The 8,799-nt window shown below is 46.6% G+C and overlaps 1 pseudogene; it reads right to left on the bottom strand.

Moving 5' to 3' along the window:
- Positions 1-5,420: 5,420 nt before the first annotated feature.
- LOC138645519 (E3 ubiquitin/ISG15 ligase TRIM25-like) lies at positions 5,421-7,238 on the bottom strand (annotated as a pseudogene).
- Positions 7,239-8,799: the final 1,561 nt, after the last annotated feature.

Here is an 8,799-nt window from a genome sequence, read left to right as displayed (position 1 = left end):
ATGGAGAACCACTAGAGGGCGCACATTGACGTAATACCAGGGACATACTACCTGTAATATGGAGAACCACTAGAGGGCGCACATTGTACATGATACCAGGGACGTACTACCTGTAATATGGAGAACCACTAGAGGGCGCACATTGTACATGATACCAGGGACATACTACCTGTAATATGGAGAACCACTAGAGGGCGCACATTGTACGTGATACCAGGGACATAGTACCTGTAATATGGAGAACCACTAGAGGGCGCACATTGTACATGATACCAGGGACGTACTACCTGTAATATGGAGAACCACTAGAGGGCGCACATTGTACATGATACCAGGGACGTACTACCTGTAATATGGAGAACCACTAGAGGGCGCACATTGTACATGATACCAGGGACGTACTACCTGTAATATGGAGAACCACTAGAGGGCGCACATTGTACATGACACCAGGGACGTACTACCTGTAATATGGAGAACCACTAGAGGGCGCACATTGTACATGACACCAGGGACATACTACCTGTAATATGGAGAACCACTAGAGGGCGCACATTGTACATGACACCAGAGACGTACTACCTGTAATATGGAGAACCACTAGAGGGCGCACATTGTACGTGATACCAGGGACGTACTACCTGTAATATGGAGAACCACTAGAGGGCGCACATTGTACGTGATACCAGGGACGTACTACCTGTAATATGGAGAACGACTAGAGGGCGCACATTGTACATGATACCAGGGACGTACTACCCGTAATATGAAGAACCACTAGAGGGCGAACATTGTACATGATACCAGGGACGTACTACCCGTAATATGGAGAACCACTAGAGGGCGAACATTGTACATGATACCAGGGACGTGCTACCTGTAATATGGAGAACCACTAGAGGGCGCACATTGTACATGACACCAGGGACGTACTACCTGTAATATGGAGAACCACTAGAGGGCGCACATTGTACATGATACCAGGGACATGCTACCTGTAATATGGAGAACCACTAGAGGGCGCACATTGTACATGATACCAGGGACATGCTACCTGTAATATTGAGAACCACTAGAGGGCGCACATTGTACATGATACCAGGGACGTGCTACCTGTAATATGGAGAACCACTAGAGGGCGCACATTGTACATGATACCAGGGACATGCTACCTGTAATATGGAGAACCACTAGAGGGCGCACATTGTACATGATACCAGGGACATGCTACCTGTAATATGGAGAACCACTAGAGGGCGCACATTGTACGTGATACCAGGGACATGCTACCTGTAATATTGAGAACCACCAGAGGGCGCACATTGTACGTGATACCAGGGACGTACTACCTGTAATATGGAGAACCACTAGAGGGCGCACATTGTACGTGATACCAGGGACGTACTACCTGTAATATGGAGAACCACTAGAGGGCGCACATTGTACGTGATACCAGGGACGTACTACCTGTAATATGGAGAACCACTAGAGGGCGCACATTGTACATGATACCAGGGACGTACTACCTGTAATATGGAGAACCACTAGAGGGCGCACACTGTACATGATACCAGGAACGTTCTACCTGTAATATGGAGAACCACTAGAGGGAGCACACTGTACATGATACCAGGGACGTACTACCTGTAATATGGAGAACCACTAGAGGGCGCACATTGTACATGATACCAGGGACGTACTACCTGTAATATGGAGAACCACTAGAGGGCGCACATTGTACATGATACCAGGGACGTACTACCTGTAATATGGAGAACCACTAGAGGGCGCACATTGTACATGATACCAGGGACGTACTACCTGTAATATGGAGAACCACTAGAGGGAGCACATTGTACATGATACCAGAGACATACTACCTGTAATATGGAGAACCACTAGAGGGCGCACATTGTACATGATACGAGGGACGTGGTACCTGTAATATGGAGAACCACTAGAGGGCGCACATTGTACATGATACGAGGGACGTGCTACCTGTAATATGGAGAACCACTAGAGGGCGCACATTGTACATGATACCAGGGACATGCTACCTGTAATATGGAGAACCACTAGAGGGCGCACATTGTACATGATACCAGGGACATGCTACCTGTAATATGGAGAACCACTAGAGGGCGCACATTGTACATGATACCAGGGACATGCTACCTGTAATATGGAGAACCACTAGAGGGCGCACATTGTACGTGATACCAGGGACGTACTACCTGTAATATGGAGAACCACTAGAGGGCGCACATTGTACGTGATACCAGGGACGTACTACCTGTAATATGGAGAACCACTAGAGGGCGCACATTGTACATGATACCAGGGACGTACTACCTGTAATATGGAGAACCACTAGAGGGCGCACACTGTACATGATACCAGGAACGTTCTACCTGTAATATGGAGAACCACTAGAGGGAGCACACTGTACATGATACCAGGGACGTACTACCTGTAATATGGAGAACCACTAGAGGGCGCACATTGTACATGATACCAGGGACGTACTACCTGTAATATGGAGAACCACTAGAGGGCGCACATTGTACATGATACCAGGGACGTACTACCTGTAATATGGAGAACCACTAGAGGGCGCACATTGTACATGATACGAGGGACGTGGTACCTGTAATATGGAGAACCACTAGAGGGCGCACATTGTACATGATACCAGGGACGTACTACCTGTAATATGGAGAACCACTAGAGGGCGCACATTGTACATGATACCAGGGACGTACTACCTGTAATATGGAGAACCACTAGAGGGCGCACATTGTACATGATACCAGGGACGTACTACCTGTAATATGGAGAACCACTAGAGGGCGCACATTGTACGTGATACCAGGGACATACTACCTGTAATATGGAGAACCACTAGAGGGCGAACATTGTACATGATACCAGGGACGTGCTACCTGTAATATGGAGAACCACTAGAGGGCGCACATTGTACATGACACCAGGGACGTACTACCTGTAATATGGAGAACCACTAGAGGGCGCACATTGTACATGATACCAGGGACATGCTACCTGTAATATTGAGAACCACTAGAGGGCGCACATTGTACATGATACCAGGGACATACTACCTGTAATATGGAGAACCACTAGAGGGCGCACATTGTACATGATACCAGGGACGTACTACCTGTAATATGGAGAACCACTAGAGGGCGCACATTGTACATGATACCAGGGACATGCTACCTGTAATATGGAGAACCACTAGAGGGCGCACATTGTACGTGATACCAGGGACATGCTACCTGTAATATTGAGAACCACTAGAGGACGCACATTGTACGTGATACCAGGGACGTACTACCTGTAATATGGAGAACCACTAGAGGGCGCACATTGTACGTGATACCAGGGACGTACTACCTGTAATATGGAGAACCACTAGAGGGCGCACATTGTACGTGATACCAGGGACGTACTACCTGTAATATGGAGAACCACTAGAGGGCGCACATTGTACATGATACCAGGGACGTACTACCTGTAATATGGAGAACCACTAGAGGGCGCACACTGTACATGATACCAAGAACGTTCTACCTGTAATATGGAGAACCACTAGAGGGAGCACACTGTACATGATACCAGGGACGTACTACCTGTAATATGGAGAACCACTAGAGGGCGCACATTGTACATGATACCAGGGACGTACTACCTGTAATATGGAGAACCACTAGAGGGCGCACATTGTACATGATACCAGGGACGTACTACCTGTAATATGGAGAACCACTAGAGGGCGCACATTGTACATGATACCAGGGACGTGCTACCTGTAATATGGAGAACCACTAGAGGGAGCACATTGTACATGATACCAGGGACATACTACCTGTAATATGGAGAACCACTAGAGGGCGCACATTGTACATGATACGAGGGACGTGGTACCTGTAATATGGAGAACCACTAGAGGGCGCACATTGTACATGATACGAGGGACGTGATACCTGTAATATGGAGAACCACTAGAGGGCGCACATTGTACATGATACCAGGGACGTACTACCTGTAATATGGAGAACCACTAGAGGGCGCACATTGTACATGATACCAGGGACGTACTACCTGTAATATGGAGAACCACTAGAGGGCGCACATTGTACATGATGCCAGGGACATACTACCTGTAATATGGAGAACCACTAGAGGGCGCACATTGTACATGATACCAGGGACATACTACCTGTAATATGGAGAACCACCAGAGGGCGCACATTGTACATGACACCAGGGACGTACTACCTGTAATATGGAGAACCACTAGAGGACGCACATTGTACATGATACCAGGGACATACTACCTGTAATATGGAGAACCACCAGAGGACGCACATTGTACATGATACCAGGGACATACTACCTGTAATATGGAGAACCACTAGAGGACGCACATTGTACATGATACCAAGGACATACTACCTGTAATATGGAGAACCACCAGAGGGCGCACATTGTACATGATACCAGGGACATTCTACCTGTAATATGGAGAACCACTAGAGGGCGCACATTGTACATGATACCAGGGACATACTACCTGTAATATGGAGAACCACCAGAGGACGCACATTGTACATGATACCAGGGACATACTACCTGTAATATGGAGAACCACTAGAGGACGCACATTGTACATGATACCAAGGACATACTACCTGTAATATGGAGAACCACCAGAGGGCGCACATTGTACATGATACCAGGGACGTACTACCTGTAATATGGAGAACCACTAGAGGGCGCACATTGTACATGATACCAGGGACATACTACCTGTAATATGGAGAACCACCAGAGGACGCACATTGTACATGATACCAGGGACATACTACCTGTAATATGGAGAACCACTAGAGGACGCACATTGTACATGATACCAAGGACATACTACCTGTAATATGGAGAACCACTAGAGGGCGCACATTGTACATGATACCAGGGACATACTACCTGTAATATGGAGAACCACTAGAGGGCGCACATTGTACATGATACCAGGGACATACTACCTGTAATATGGAGAACCACTAGAGGGCGCACATTGTACATGATACCAGGGACGTACTACCTGTAATATGGAGAACTACTAGAGGGCGCACATTGTACATGACACCAGGGACATACTACCTGTAATATGGAGAACCACTAGAGGGCGCACATTGTACGTGATACCAGCTTCAGAGATGATAGTTCTCTGTATAGAAGAATGAGAAATCACCGATGATATCACGACCCAGTAGAGGGCGCACTGACAGTATTAATGGAAAGTTCTAGAAGTAAAGGGACAGTACTGACATATACAGGTGCTTCTCACTAGATTAGATTATGATCAAAAAAATAATTTATTCCAGCACTTTATCAGATAAGATTAACCATTTATTGAATAACAATTATCAGTCTCAGGACAATTCACCCATTAATATTTACAGTACATTCTGCTCAATCATTGATTCTGCATCTAATCTACAGGGAAGAGGAAAAAAAACAATAGGAACAATCCCCCCATGACTCCGCCATATACATTGTATTATTAGATGGTCCTGCTGATAACTCACTATATACAGATGTGTCCATGTGACAAGGAATAATGTAATTATAATGTGACGAGGACGACATCGGCCTCAGCTTCTTATTATAACAGAGGCCCCATCATACACAGAGAAGACAACATGTAGGGGTTCAGTGAAGGAGGCAGTGAATGTGTGTAAGTGTCTGATGGGGTCACACAGCTCATAGAAGGACAGACGCCCGGCCTCATAGTCTAAGAAGACTCCAAGTGTTGAACATGTTGGCTTTACTCTGAGGGCTAATACCGCTGATTTGTGCCATACATTACAATCTCCATCATACATATCCAAACACCAAGATTTATCATTATGTCCAATATAAGACTGTCTTCCTTCCCTTTCTATACTGGGATAGGACAATGCGATGGCACAGTCTCCTATCTGGTTCCACTCTACCTCCTAGTAATGTCGTCCTGAGGAGAAGAAACATCTGCTTAACACCTGGGAGCAAGACACAAATCTTCCTGTTTTACTTCTGAATCTGTTGCCGTTTTCAGATCTTCTGATATCTTCACCCTTCTATGAGCAGTGTCCACATCCAGCAATATGTCTGGGACATGGACCCCGAGCTCTGATGTTACATTGGTGACAATATCCCTCATAGATCGGTGTAAGGTCAGTGAGATCAGAACCTCATCCAGATCCTCCTCAGAACTGACCTTTCCACCATCTCCTCCTGTGTCCTCATCACCTCCAGGACTACACACTGTAATGCCACTTTCTTGTAAGAGTCTTATTGGGTCGGTGACAAGACACATCTCCTCCACGTGACGCATCTTCCTGGACAGCTCGTCCTCCTGTATTTCCAGTTTCTTGATCAGATCAGATATCTGGGACACAATCTTCTCCTCCTGCCTGGAGACCTCGCTCAGCGCTTTCGTTTCTGCCGCTTGTAGTTGCTTCTTAATGTCCATAAATATCTTACTGATGTTCTGCCTCTTATTTGAGGCTTTCTCCTGGATGTTCCTCGTACGATCCTGCAGATTGTGGATTCTTGTCTGAATTTCTGATTTATCGGGATTCGGTTCATCCAAATATTTTCTCAGTTTCTTCTTCTTGTTCTCAAAAGCCTCATCTAGAAGTTCCACCCGGTGTCCTCGGTGTTCACCAACCAAACAACAAGACACACACAGACAAGCCGTGTCCTGCGGGCAGTAATACTCCAGCACCTTCTTGTGGTGGGAACATTTTTTGTAACCAAAAGAGCCGGTGGGTTCTGTTAATATATGATCCACTGTCTTATTGTGGGCTGTCAGGTGGTCGTCACATAGAGAGGTCTCACACTGCAGACAGGATTTCACAGCCGGTACAGGAGACCTTGTACAGTAAGTACAGAAGATCCTGGTCTCCTCCATATCAGGCTGAGTAGATGAGAAACGCTCCACTATGTTCCTCAGCTTCCGGTTCTTCTCCAGGGCCGGACGCTCCGGATATTCTGCTCTGCAGTCAGGACAGGAATACCCTCCAGCCGCCTCCTGTGCATCCAGCACACTCACAATACACGAGCGGCAGAAGTTGTGTCCACATCTCAGGGATACGGGGTCTGTATAGAGGCTCAGGCAGATGGAGCAGTTCAGCTTGTCCCTCAACTCAGCAGACGCCATTGTGGTGGGAATGAGCAGGAACTGAAAGTGGAAGAGTTTCTCTACATAAAAAGGGCGGGAGAGTCTGTGCAGGATGATTAACCCCTACAGCTCCATGGTTGTGCTCACTGCTCATTCACCAGGAAGAAAGCCCTTACTGATCAGCCATGAGGATCTGGTGTAGGATTAGGAGTTATAGTGACTCCACCTGGTCATCCAGAGATTCCACCATCAGTTCAAGGAAGGAGAAGGAAGCAGAGGACTCATAAAACTTTAGTTCATCATAAGAAGAGACCTTTGGAAATCTTCATCTGGGTGAAATAAAATTCATCTCCACCTCTTCCTATCAGGCTGAGATATAGGCCGGGGTCACACTTGTGAGTTCAACGAGAGAAACTCGCGCATCAAGTCCTGGCACTGCCGCCGACACTCAGGACCGGAGCGTTCAGCTGCATAGAAATACATGTATCCGCACGCTCCGGTCCCGAGTGCCGGCGGCAGTGCCAGGACTTGATGCGCGAGTTTCTCACATTGAACTCACAAGTGTGACCCCGGCCGTACAGTCGGAGTCCGGCAGACGCCGCCGTATGTGGCTGATGAAGGACTCATCATTAGGTCTCATTCAGACATCGATGAGATATTGGACCGTTGTTCATCAGTGGTTTTGTTCTGATTTTCATCAGTGTTAGGCCGGAGTCACACTACAGCGTAATACGGATGAGTGTTGTTCAGCGATAAAAAATCGCATAACACTCGGCCCAATGTTAATCTATGGGGCAGCTCCTATCATCCGTTTTTTTCTCGTCCGTATTACACTTTCTGAGACTGTCCGCGTATCTCAGCTGAGAAACGCCAATGCAAGTCTATGGGGGCGAGAAAAATATGGATTACACACGGACCATCAGTGTGACTTGCGAGAAGTTCTCAGGCATTGGCGGGGGAAAGGCTCAGCCATTATTTGCTCAGTTTGCAAGTGTGTGAGAAAATCTCAGCATACTGATGACACACGGATACTTTTTTGAGAAGAAAACGCATCCTGGCATTGCACACGGATGAGATACGGATCACCATACGGAGAACATTTGTGCGATTCTCGGCAGACAAAATCAGACAGATTTTTATACATTGTGAATTTGTGTGTGACCCCGGCCTTAGATCAGTTTTTGCCATCAGTGTTTTATTAGTAATTTTCTTAGATAAATGCAAAGCTTCTCCTATTAGTCCACGTTCACACGTCCAGTATTTGATCAGTTTTTACCTCAGTATTTTGTAGGCCAAAACCAGTAGCAGAGCTTGCAAATGAAAACTACACTTGGGATATTGACACCTGTCCTGCGTGAGGAGACGCTCCTGGTTGTGTCGAAGAAATACTGATGTGTGAACGAAGCCTTAGCGGCGGTGACGTCGTCCGTGTGCTGGGTGTGATTTTCTCAGACCCACAGACCTGATCTGTGACTTGTATCAGAAACGGACATGTGAACGAGGTCTAATACAGGAGGAGATGACATACAGATATATACTACATACAGGGGAGATGACACACAGGTATATACTATATACAGGAGGATATGACACACAGATATATACTATAT

The sequence above is a fragment of the Ranitomeya imitator genome, chromosome 7, assembly GCF_032444005.1.
Source record: "Ranitomeya imitator isolate aRanImi1 chromosome 7, aRanImi1.pri, whole genome shotgun sequence".
NCBI classification, from domain to species: Eukaryota; Metazoa; Chordata; class Amphibia; order Anura; family Dendrobatidae; genus Ranitomeya; species Ranitomeya imitator.
The sequence above is the reverse complement of the archived record's forward strand: the minus strand, read 5'-3'. Positions and strand labels throughout refer to the sequence as shown.